Genomic DNA, 13,437 nt, shown 5'->3' on the forward strand with positions numbered 1-13,437 from the left:
GAAAGGCCACCGCCCTGAAGGTTCGAACCTGCCCCCCAGCCGAGATTCAAACCAGCGACCTTCTTGCTGTGAGGCTGCGGTGCTGACCACCATGCAGCCCGTCTTTGAATTCTAACATTGCTAATTTACCGTGCATAGGCCAAAGGAAACAGTCCCCTTTTTTCAGGAGTAGGAATCCTGAAAAAGTGACAGTATTTGGCACTCTAGCATGAGAGGCAATCTTGTTGCATTGATAGTAATCAATCAGGGATAATCTTGTAAAACAAGATTATCACTGACTGATTACCAGTAGGAGGATTACTATTGACTGAACCACAAGCGCTACCTCTTAAGTGTCAGCAGTATTGTATGGCATGTTTTTGTTTAAGGTTACATGTTCCTCTTCAACCATGAGATATTATATGATTATAATTTATGTAATAAATGTCTATTCATAGTAAGAGGTGTGATTGAGATCATGCTCACTACCACACAGCCAATAATTAAAGTGGCTAGATAAACTAAGCCTTGTGAAGTGGATATTATGGATGTGATCACCATGGAAACTTCTGCAGAAGCATTGCTCATCTTTTCAAAGTAATCATGTCAAGGATGAAAATAGGAGAAGAATATCAGTGCTAAAAAAGTCTTAAAAACATAAAAATGTATATCATCATACGTCTAACACTTCCTTTTATACCAAAGAACAGCTCGCCAGAAAAGTAACAGTCACTAGTAACAGCCTTGGTAAAACTCAGGTTAAGCCATCTACCCAACCAGCCATCTACAGCTCCCCCATTTGCCATAAATAAGCTTGTAACCAGTAGCTAATTTCCTCAGGTCGTGTTTAATGTAAGGACAGTGCCCTAAAATCTTTATCACTGTATTGTGTTTTCTAACTGATGGATGGATTTGGTTAGATGCTGCAAGAAGAAACATGAACAAACCTTCTTTAAACCTTGACTATGCACTACGGAGCACACCACACACTTGACGTCAGTGTAACAAACATGATGGACGAACAGGAAGAAGCAATGATGGCTATTTTTTCTGCCTTTTACTTTCCAAAAAAACACACACAAAAAAAGAAAAACTATTATGGAAAAAGTGATGGAGACAACAGGAATGTGGGCTGTATGCAGGTGAGGTGGAGGTGAGAAAAAATTTCTCAAGTGTTACAGAAAGCTTGGAGAGAAGGACTGTGCGCTAGACGAAATCAAGTCAAAAATATTAGTAACATTACCGTAATCATTGCAAAGTAACAGTGATGGGAAAAACGTCATTATAAATAACCCTTCGTTGTTTTAACTTCTTCTGTTAGTCAGCTGAGCCAGCTCACGTCTTGATTGGCTTTTTTTTCCAGTACAAGTAACATTACACACTGTCTGTGCTCAGCTCCTCTCATAGGATTTATAGGTGCAAATATTAAACATTTTCATTGTTCATTCTACTTCAGACAAACTGGGCTTTATTATCCTGTACTGTGTACTCACCTTTAGTACATATAGAGTAATTCATAGATCAATTTTCTGTAATTTCAACTTATTCTTTCTGCTTATTCTGTATGTGCAATGCACAAATCACTGGTATCTAAACTGGTATTTGACCCAGACTAAGAAGGAAACTTACATGCAACACATTAACTATTATGTCAAAGTGAAAATTAAATTTCAAGCTTCCCAGGACTCTGTTGAATGGTCTGACCATGGATGGAACTTGAAAAGGCCACAATTACTGTGATGAAAGCTTCACGGTGACATTTGACTCTCTTACCCCAGATGAAACACAGAAAGGGCAGAGTTGAAGGAGACACAATCCATGCTGACAAGAACTCCATTTTACCACCGACACCTGACCTTCAACAATCCTGGAAGGACTTCAAAAAAACAAAAAGAACACATATTAGACATGCACAAATGTAAAATGCAGGTGAACAAGCAGAAAAGCATTTATATTTCAGTATTATATAGTCTTATAGAATTGTACACTATAAAACTGTTTACAGAGAAAGCTTGCAGTGGTGTGTTTGATTCTGACTGATTAAGAGAATCTGGCGATTTATAAATAATTTAAACCATTTATTTACCAGAAAAAAGTAGCACTCCCATTGTGCTTTTTTAAAAACAAAAACTAGAGAAGTGTAATGATACAAAGCAGCTGCTGGAACATATCAAAACTAATTGGGAATAAAAAGTCTGAAAGAAAGGAAAGAGTACAATGCTCTGTAAAAGACTGCATGGGCCAGGCCAACATTGTAAATAAGAAATGTATTCTTATGTTTTGCCTGGTAAAAAAAAATTTAAATAAGAAGAAATGGTGGGGGGGACGGGTCACAACTGTTGTTTGTGCTTTCTCACCAAACAGCAGTTCAGAGTACCCACCCTTTCTGGAGTCCTTACCGAGTGTTGGAGAGCACTCCTTCTGGAGACTCGTTCGTTCTGCTGAGGGACTTAAATGCTCATGTGGGCAATGACAGTGAGGACACTACTGGTAAGTTGGCTCAGATGGTGGGGAAGGATGCCAGTCAGTAGTGATGTGTGACACTACTGATTTTCTTTCCCATCCAATACAAAGTATATTTAAAATCAATGCCAGGAAAACAGATCCAGTACTGATACTTTGAACAAGAACTTAATGTGTTTGGAAAATTGCTTTCAAAGCAGTTTACAGTCACATTTTATAGAATACTTTGGGTCTCAAACTGAAATTACCAATAAAATGTATAAATAAATATATAAATGCCACAATAATTAAGATATTCAGTTAACCATCGATTGTGAAACTGACTGATGTTATTATCTATTGATGCTATCTATTAAATATCTTTCATACGTATTTTTGTTTTTTGAAAACCCCACAATAGCTGTTATACTGATTTTAATGATACCCAGCCTCTGCAAGCATCCTTACCGACTAAATCTAGGCCTGTTGACTTGATGTGAGCTGATGTCAGAGACACATATCACTCCAAGTTGAACTCGTACATCGATTTATTGTAGCTTTTATTTATTTCACTATATATACAGTAGTACCGTACATAACAAAACAGGATGCCTCAGTATTAAGAATGAGAGGGACTCTTATTTGAACATCAACACATAAACTTAAATCCAGTAGACAGTTCAAAATCACTTTCCCAAAATTCAGCATCAGTGCTACAGGTTCACATTTGCTCGCTCTATACCTGAATAGTAGTTAGTACCAGATAGTACCTGATAGTACCCTACATGATAATACTTGACTGCAGCATCAAAGGACTCCAACAGTGATGTCTGTCTCACCCATGCAGTACCTTTCCCTCTCCTTTCTTCATCATCATATTTTCATTTTATTCTGTGTTATGGCTGACTCGCAGATGTTTAGTCTTGCCACACGTATCATACATCATGCCACGGCTATACAGACGGAGTGAGTGAGAGGCATGCTGCTGCATTGCTGTGCCCTATTTCACATAAGACTGGCAGGCAGAAGAAAAAATAGTTCCTACCAACTGGGTTTAATTTAGATGAAATATTATAGTTACATTCCACTGTATTCCAGTTTGTGATAAAGTATATATTTATATTCCCAAATTACTAAAATATCAATATTCTAACAAGAAAATCATTTCTAGAACATAAAAGGATGGTATCGGATGTATTGATATTACAGTATCGATCCACACATCACTACAGGTCAGGCCTGGCAGGCCCAAATATGTTGTGAGGGTCTGCTGGGAACATCTCTAGCAGAGGTGGGAGATGAAGTGGGAGATGTCTCCCGCCTCACCCAACCATGTCTTGGGTGAGGCAGGAGACACTGAGTTTGAGTGGTCCAGCCGGAGCTGTGGCCATAGAGTCCTACTTGGGTCTTTTTGGCCTGTGGGACTCTGGAGGCAGCTGACAGGTATCAGCAGGCTAAACAGAACATGGCTTTGGTGGTTGCTGAGGCAAAAACTCAGGCATGGGAGGCGTTCGGGGAGGCAATAGAGAATGACTTCCGCACGGCTTTGAGGATATTCTGGTCTACCATTCTGTAGCTCAGGAGAGGTAGTGCACCATCACCACTGTGTACAGTGTTGATGGAAGGGCTGCTGACCTCGACTTTGCCAAACACGTCTTCAGCCACTACAAATAAAATAAAAACTCTTAATATTAAATAGAAATACTGCTGACTTCTCTAGACATGAATTTAGACTGCATTTTAATGACAGCAACCTTTTCCAGGAAATATAGAGTGAACATAGTGTAACCCCTCCATTTTTAACTGCAGGAATCAGGGGCTAAACTCAATTCTGGAGGAGAAATTTTATCCTTGAAAATGACAGAGTAATAGACGTGGCATGGGCATCATAACCAAAGCGTCACTAATACTGAATGATTGATAAAGGATTTGGAGCTATTGCCAACAAACTTCTTCTTCTTTTTTTTTTTTTTAAAGATATTGTTTATTTTTAGCAAGACAAGGCTTTCCACATTCGACATGTGTCATAAAAGAATGGCTCTATATTACCTTTTACACATTATGCAACAAATAAAAATACAAGTGTGGCCCCTGAGAGTTTAGCTGCTGAAATTTTGTATTAAGTTACTATTTTTTTCTCATAAAAATTCAGTATTTACTGTGGTCTAAGCTCCCAAACCCTTACAAAGCATTGTTTCAAGGAGGTGATAAACATGCAGTCTGACCCAACTTTTCTGGAACATGTTCTGCCTTTATATATATATATATATATATATATATATATATATATATATATATATATATATATATATATATATATATATATATATATATATATATATTATTGCACTTGTACAACTTTACAACTCTTTGAAATTAAGTTTCAAAAGTTTAAATTTGATGGAAAAATTTGTTTACAAATTAAGTTTTAGAGAGAAAAAAGCAGAAATCTGTGGTTTAGCTAGGATGGCGCTTGGCTCCTGATGGGTGATGAAAAGAGCAGTGTCGAAGTCCTCAGCACTGTACGTGTATTTATGATCAGTTGTAAAGACCTCTTACTTCTTTCATAAGTTTTCTTGACTTCTTTTGCCGGGAGTAAACAACTGAGGAGGCTTTTATCCACTTTTATAAGTGCCTTCAAGAGTCTGTTTAAACAGTGCTTCCATGAATGGAAACCAAGAACTCCACAGAAAATATTGAAAATGAAATTAAATGTTTGTTAAATTGTTCAAAAGTTTTGGTGTTTCTCCTTGGGTGTGTAGGATCTGGGTTTGAATCCCCTAACTGGTAACAGAGGTGAACCACAGTGGGCACCTGAGCAAGACCCTTAACCCCCAACTGCTCCCCAGGCATCAAAATATGGCAGCCCACTGCTCTCTTAATAAAGTATAAATAATAATTAAATTATTATTATTATTAATTTATTAATTAATTAATAATGTTGGTAATAATGGCTTTTACAAAAACCTCTAAGGGACCCAGGTCAAAAGCACTGAGATCACAAGACCTGTAGGAACCAAAGACATTGACCTTTGTTTTATCTTCATTTCCTTTTAAAACGTTAAAAGCCATCCACTCTTTGTGCTGGAGAAGAGAAAGCGTCTTATAGAAAACCACTTGTCAGCAACACAAGATCTAAACCACTGGAGCCCACACTGTGCTCTAGACGCGACATAAAAAAATATGACTTTCATTATTGTCTGACTTTAAAAACAATAAAATTATAATTAACTAAAACAAGAAATTGTTTTGATGCGATTAATTTATGTTTCTAAATTCTCCCTTGGAGTGAGCATGAGTGCTTGTTTGTCTTACTGTGTTGGTCCTGCAATGGGCTGGTGACCAGAAAACACCATCCATTTTTGATGACTGTTTCAATTTTACTGCCATTGCCCCAGCATGCAGGTATACATGTGTGATCATCTGTTAGGATCATATCTTATTCTATTGAACACAGACCATAGAATATCTCAGTCCATAGATCAAAAACATGGCCATAAACTGATAAGTTTAACCTGAAAGAAAGCTCTTTGGATTTTAAGTAAGTGCATAATCACTTCAGTTTATCTGCTGCAAGACTGGAACAAATAATAGTGATTTACTTAATTGAAAACTAAATATTTTCTCATCTGAATAGACTAAATGAATTGGAGGCTACTGATTTTTGACGCATCTCCCCCCTCAGTCGATTAGTTGCACTCCAAGAGGCTTTGATAAGAATTAACTCACACTCAATTATTTTTCGCTCTCAAAACATTTGTGTATTTCAGAGCCCCAGTACACTCTATGGACACACAAGGCCAATTATATCCCTCTTCAATTGTAGTAATTCTTTTTGTGAGGTTAAAATGTCCATCTTCTCTTTATCTCTGCCTCCTGTGGATAAGCAAAAAGCCAATTATTTAATCCTTCCAAACACTGGCATTTTTTATGTCAGTTGCAACGTACAGCTTTCCATCTCTTGATAGTAAACAATGGATTTTGTGCTTTTTTATTTTCTCTCCACATTATAGTTAAAGAATCTAAAATTTAATCTCCTCCTCTGAGATTTAGAACTCAAACATCAAGCATTTACTGTGAGGAAGAGAAATGTTAGTCTAACAGAGAAAAGGTCGCTACTGGCCTCATGAGTCACCATTTTCATTGGGACTCTTAATGAAAGCAGACACAGCCTGCCTGACCTCCCCACATTCCCATTACCTAGTTAAACAACCTCCCTAATTGCTTGAAAAATACAGGAAAGCCCAAGAACGCTCATTACATGGTACATGTTTGTTACCTTTGTATGAGAAATCTATGAAAGTGTAACATGAATAGAATAACTGTGATGTCATTCAAATATTGGTATTTGATGGCTATTTCATTTTTCTATAATGTATAGGGAGCTAACATATTTGCAGCTCTCATTGTCATGGGTATTTTTGACCTTGTTCTTCACCAGCTTCTTACAAATGCAAATTACAAAGTTTGATTTAAAATTTGATTTTCTTTCAGCAAAAAAAAAGGTTGGCACTCTCCCTGCAAGGACATCAGAGGTAGCTGAACCATTCAGCATGGCCACGACAGGTAGATTTTTTAATGGCATCTTTCAACATCATCAAACGGCTCAATACTCTCAATCTTACACCAATTTAATGTGAAACCACATGAAATCAGTCAGTGTGCAGAAAATGAAGTTTCAACCTTCATGCAGCAAACCAATTTAGGCCAAACTCTTAACAGTCTCACTAGTTGGCTGTTGCTCATAAAGGCTGTGTTGTTAACCAGTGCTGTTTTAACACTGGATTCCTGTTTAAAATGGTTTCAGAAATCTGCAGATTAGATTATCAACTGAATCTAATCATATTCAAATCACTATCTGTGCATATAAGCATAACATTCTTTAGGATAGACCTGTTGAGATAATCACAGTATACAGTATAGAAAATGTGAGACATGCTCCATCACATGAGTTCAGTTAGTCTACAAGTCCAGGAAAATTTCAAGGCATATAAAAACAAAACCCTATTTATGTTTTTGTGTGCTTTGTAGCCAGTATTTTGACTTCAAAGTCTTTAACCCATAAGAGCCTGACATGACATATTTGTTACATACAGTTTCTGAGACATTTTGCTTCAATTTATAGTATAAATTTTGCTCAAAGTCCTGTTGAACACAATCTGATACTTGTCTTCTGTCCCCTAATAGATAACCAGAAGCAGAAAACCACATTATAATATTTTTAAAATATCAAATGATAATAAAAGATAAATATCCCCCCAAAAAATGTTTTTTTTTTTTTTTTTTATATTTTGTTAAAGGGTCAAATAAAGACCTCATAAAAAAAAAAGATTTGACTTTTCTTACCATTTTTTCATGGGTCGGACCTTAAAGGGTTAAGTTTAGTGGATTACAATGACTCCTCTTGGGAAAAAGTTTCAATAGAAAAGCAAAATCCTCTTTCAAATTCCACCAAGTCAAGCACATTTGCTTGTCTATAGTGTGCAGAGAGAAAGCATGAGGCACACACACCCACACACCTACACACACATAGGGTTTTTCTACTTGGAAAAAAAAGAAAAGACAAAAAAAAAAAAAAAGCCAAGAATCTTTGAACATGTGCGTGAATTTGCATGAGATGAAGAAAGCTATGGCTTACCTGTTGAGTGACACGAAGGCTCAGGAGCGTCTTTTTGTCTTCCGATCTACAGATGGCTCTCTGAACAGAAGTGAGCGATGGAAATGTTAGAGAATGCCAATGGGACTCCCTCTACACTCCCTCTTTAGTTTAAGATGGAAGCATACAGATAAAGAGAGGGAGAGAAGCTGTTGCACAGACTGAAGAATGAAGGTGTGTGGCACTCCCAAAAAGAGGGTGATCCATAAAATCCTTGTTTTTTGTTTGTTTGTTTATTTTTTTTAAAAAAACAACAACAGCAACATCCGCAGGTCTGCCCACAAGACTCAATGAAGAAAAGTTGGTATAAAGCCACACAGACACAATCGACCACTAAAAAAGTAGCAGGTCCTTTAGAGCTATGTGAATACCTATAAAACCTTGCTAAAGCTGCGGTGAGCCAGTGAGCAAAGTAACATGTCTATAGTTTCTCACTATTCTATCTTCCTGTGAAGTATTCATAAATCCCATTAGTTAGTATTAGACTGTGCTGGTTTGGAAGAAGCAGAACAGCCCTCAAAAATCCATATCCAACATGAATGTCTTCACAGCTGTTAGTTTGTAACATTTATTCTCATACATAATGAATGAAATCAATACTTTCCACATAAATGTATTTCCTACACTGAATACTATGAGACTGATCTGCTTCACTGCAGAGTTGGAGAACGAGACAGACCAAAGTATGTTTTTTGTTTTTTTTGTTGTTTTTTTTTTTCATATTGCCCCTCCGCCCCTTTTGTCAATTATATACTTCCAACTGAATGGTGGCTGGAGAGTACCACCATTTGCTCAGTGAAACATACTGAAAGCTCTTCTAGCAAGACAACTTAAAGGTCATGTTTATTTTCCTTGTGCATGTATCTTTCAGTTGATCTTCTGAGAGTCTGTGCTTGTGATGTGGCTCTGTGCTGACTACATGGACCATGCACTATTTTCTCAGTGTACACTGAAACAGTTGCACTGCTGCTTCTATTGTTCCACTCTTGGTCAGTCAAAGAAAACAACTTGAAAGACCAACCATTGCCAACTGTGGCAAGAAACACCCACATTTGTTGCAGCACATAATAAAAAAACAAAGTCAAGGACTGTGACTTCATATTATGCATAGTACACAATTATTATCCAGTAACTACTCTGTGGGTGCATCATTTATGTCTCTGTGCTGGTGTATAGGCAGTTAGAGTGGGTGTGTGTGGCCCAGATGTTAGCAACTGGATTGTGTGCTCAAAGCAGACCTCACAAACAGTCATTAAAGCCCAGCAGCCCAGGGCTGGAAGGTTAATTCCCTAGCCTAGTGGGGATATGTAGGTGGGAGGTAGGAAGAAAGGATAGAAGAAGGTGGAGGATGAGAAAGAGAGGTGGAGGGGGGGAGCAATGGGAGGCAAGGGGCCTGTGAAGCTGAGTACTCAGTTCACGCAAACAGCACCGTCAGCAAGAGTGGAGCAGCTCCACTGCCAGACGAAGTAAGGGGGAAGGGAGGGAGCTGGGGGATGATGGTGAGCTGGTGAGGGGAGGAGGGAGATGGACAGAGGACCTGAAGATGAATGGCAAGAGGGTAGATGCAGAGAAGAGGAGGAAAATACAGTGAGAGGGTGAAAAGAATTCATGTCAGGAGGTTGGACAGGCAGAGGGAGAGATGAAGGGGACATGAACGAGCAAGGTAATGGAGCGAAAGAAATAGATGGAGGAAGGAGGCAGAAAGATACCGCAAAACGGGCTTCAGAGTGATGAATAGAAGAAGAGGGAGGTGCGGGGGAAGTGGGAGATGGGCGGAAGGAAGGCTGACATGAAGAGTTGTTTTGAAAATCAACAGGAAGTCAACTGACTCAGACCTGTGCGTCAAGGAGTGCAAGGAGGAAGATTAATCAAAGAAAGCAATAAGCACAATGGTCAAAAACAACAAAACATGTGGAAAAAGGAAAGAGAGTCATGTCCAAGGGGGTCGGCCTATGTGTGATCTTTTGGTGTGTCTGAGTTCCTGTGCTTTGCTGTGGGTGCGTGCAGGAATAGGAAATGTGTAAAAATCATTTTAATAGTCACCGACATGGTGGCTGCTCAGATTATTTTACTTGTCAGAAAGAAAGAAAAAAAGCTTCATTATAATATGAATATGACGTCTTTCAGTTTGGCAAAGAGGAAGAAGAGGGATATCAGTGATCAATATGTACAGACAGTGGACGAACCAAGAAGAGGATAGCTCTTAAGAAAGTGGCCTTTCAAGACTGCTGAGGACTGCAAAAAAAAAAAAAGTCCAAATTATATTCAAGCATTAAGTTGAAACATATTCACACTGAGCTTTGGCATTAACTACAACCATCTGACCTGATGATCTGATTGGAGCTCAGGCTTCTGCTGCCTGCCACAGTACAGCTGCCATATCAGTGATGCGTCTGTGTTCTAAATCTGTAGACAAGGTCAACCCCCCCCCCCCCCCCCGCCCCTCTTAGCCAATCTGGCTCCCGGAAGAATGAGATTTAACAGGCAGCCACAAACTGTGAGCATGCATCACCAGAAACCAGAGATGACAATTACAAGCTTCACTAAAATAACACAAGTAAACAGAGATAAGAGGTCTGTCAAAAGTCTGACAGCAATAGTTGCTTAATCCATTTCAGCACTGTGTTCTCCAAAAACTCTGTTATGATGAAGTCTGAATAGGAATGTTAGACAACTTTTGGACCAAAATGAAACTGGAGCATGTGTTTATACATGTATGAGAGTTAAGACGGATTTGGAAAAACCCAATTAAACACACCAGCACACTCCTTGCTGTTCCCATCAGTCTCCATCCCTGTGCTGCTATTCCTGTTGGCACCAGCATGGAGTTCAGAGATGGGTGTGTGTGTTTGTGCAAATGTGTCCATATGTGAGGAAAGGGATGGAAAGGCTTGAGACAACCAGCTGTGGTGTCCAGATTGGAAAGGGATTATTTCCCAAATCTCCCCCATTTACCTCAGATACCTAGCAAGCCTCTGCATAACCTCATTAATTCACAGACATTGTTACTTTGATTCTGCTATTAATTACAGACACTGTGACCAATAAAAAACATTACCATTAAGATTTTATACAGATGCATTTCTGCTGGTAATGAACATTACCATGCTTACAGAGTATCAGTGGGTCTCTATCAATTACAGTCATAATTCAAATGCAGCAATCTTTAGATAGACAGTAAAGATAAATACCACTAAGTTGTTGCTTCAGACTAATGACTTGCTATAAATTGACTGTAGATTTACAATATCTTACCATATTTCATAACTATAAATTACACTAAAATATCCGTCTTTTGCATGTAAACTAACTATTAAACCTGTCAGTTAACTAAAAAAAAAAAACACTTAAAACTGCTATTTCTTAAAATCAAACAGCATTTTCTGTCAAGCAGCTCCCACTACACACTTGACTTGGAGGAAGTGGGAACAGATGACCAACCAATTGCTTGTGAGGTGTACTGCAGTAGTGGGGTTATCTGGAAAGTGCCAGGTGTGTGGTAACAAAGCCAATGAATATTAGCTAAAATATACTTGCTACATGTGCTGCAGGTAGTGCTGAGATATCCTAAACATTGGACTCTCCTAAAACAAACTACAATATGTGACTACATATTTTTGAAGCACCCAAAGTGACTTCTTAGTGCAGTGGTTAGCACTGTTGCCTCACAGCAAGAAGGATTTTTTGTTGGAATATCGGCCATCATTTGTTTTTTTCTGCTAACTGTTTGCAATGCATCATTTTAATTGAGTTAATCTGTCATCACTGTGTATTGCACTGGGAAAAAAGTAATTAATACAAGAATATTTATATGTACAATTCCTTATAAATTTATCAGAGAGCAGATTTTATTACCTTTTTCAAATGAACTGTGACATCCTGGTTCACACTGTGAAATTGCATTAAATTTACACTTATCGTTATTGACTGTGAGCCAACATAGAGTATTATACTGTTACATAAAACAAGATTAGAATCAGCAAAAAAAAAAAAAAAAGAAAAAAAAAAGAGGAATGCTGATATTTCTTTTGCAAGAATTTTGCAGTAAAATTCTTCACAGTGTATGGTTCCAATAATTATAACACAGCTGAGGAAGAAGCAAAATTTTAAAAACTACTATGATTCTTTCTTTTCATCTCATACATTCCTGTGTGAAGTCATGAGGTCAGAGGCTGGACAGGATCGCTGAAACAATATTATTAGGTCACTGAGGAAAGAGGAGCAGGGTCAGATAATAAGACTCAATCCGGCTGAGTGAAAATGCATGGGAGGGAAAGTGCTGACGCCTCCTTTGCTCTGGCTCATCCAATTCCCAGCACTTACTCTGTGCCGCCGATATTCATGCAGAGCTGTCCATCCACGGCCCACAAACTTTAACATCCACCGTCTCCACCACCCCATCTATCACCGCTCTGTGAGGATGGACGAATATGTTAGTGGAAGGGTGGGAGGATGGAAGAGGGCTGCATGAAATTTAAGGTCAGAAAAGACAATTGTTGTATCCACTCTTGTGTGTCACATTTACTTATTCGGAGCCACAAGATCCATGTACAGTAACTACACAATAAAACATATGTGCATGGACCACATTGACACGTGCACAAACAAAACAATACAACACCAAAGCGTGCTATCACATGCAGTTCAATATAAAGACACACAGGGCTAAGGCAATAACCTGATCCCAGTGAGAGATTTTATAGGCTTTGACAGGCAGGGCTGAGCCACACAGCCCAGGCTGTTCTCCCAGTGTCACTAACAAAACAGAAGGATTAGAGGATGAAACTGAGCTAAATCTGGGTGAGTGAAAATAGGGGCAAAAACAAGGCATGGAAAGAAACAATATTGAATGGATCCAAAGCAAACCTTTAACAAAAGCTACTAAACAAAAAAGCTAGTTTAATAACAAAAATCTTTTGTTGTATTATTAAGGATCTGCTAACAATTACGCCCACATTTACACTTTGTATGCACACACAGCTCTACAAACATCTCTGTGTTTCAAATTCATGCATGAAAGAAACTCCACAGACTACACTGGTTCCCCTAACATCCTTTAACAATCCTTTTCACTGCTATAGCCTTATCTACAATGAGCTCTGGTCAGGTGTAATGTTCCTCCTCACCCAGTCCTCACAGCATTAGTATTATCACAGAGGTGACGATTTTACAATTTTTACCTCAGGAGGAGGTAACCCCACCCATCCATTTCTGAAGGAGGACCAGCAGTTTTCAAAGGAGTGATTCAATCATTTTTATTCAGTCAACATCACTTGTGATTATTAGGAAAGATGCCTGCATGAGGAGTTGCGTCATATTGACCCAACACTCAAGGCAAAGCCACTGTTAAGACAGGATCT

Source organism: Melanotaenia boesemani, chromosome 6, assembly GCF_017639745.1.
Source record: "Melanotaenia boesemani isolate fMelBoe1 chromosome 6, fMelBoe1.pri, whole genome shotgun sequence".
Classification (NCBI taxonomy): domain Eukaryota; kingdom Metazoa; phylum Chordata; class Actinopteri; order Atheriniformes; family Melanotaeniidae; genus Melanotaenia; species Melanotaenia boesemani.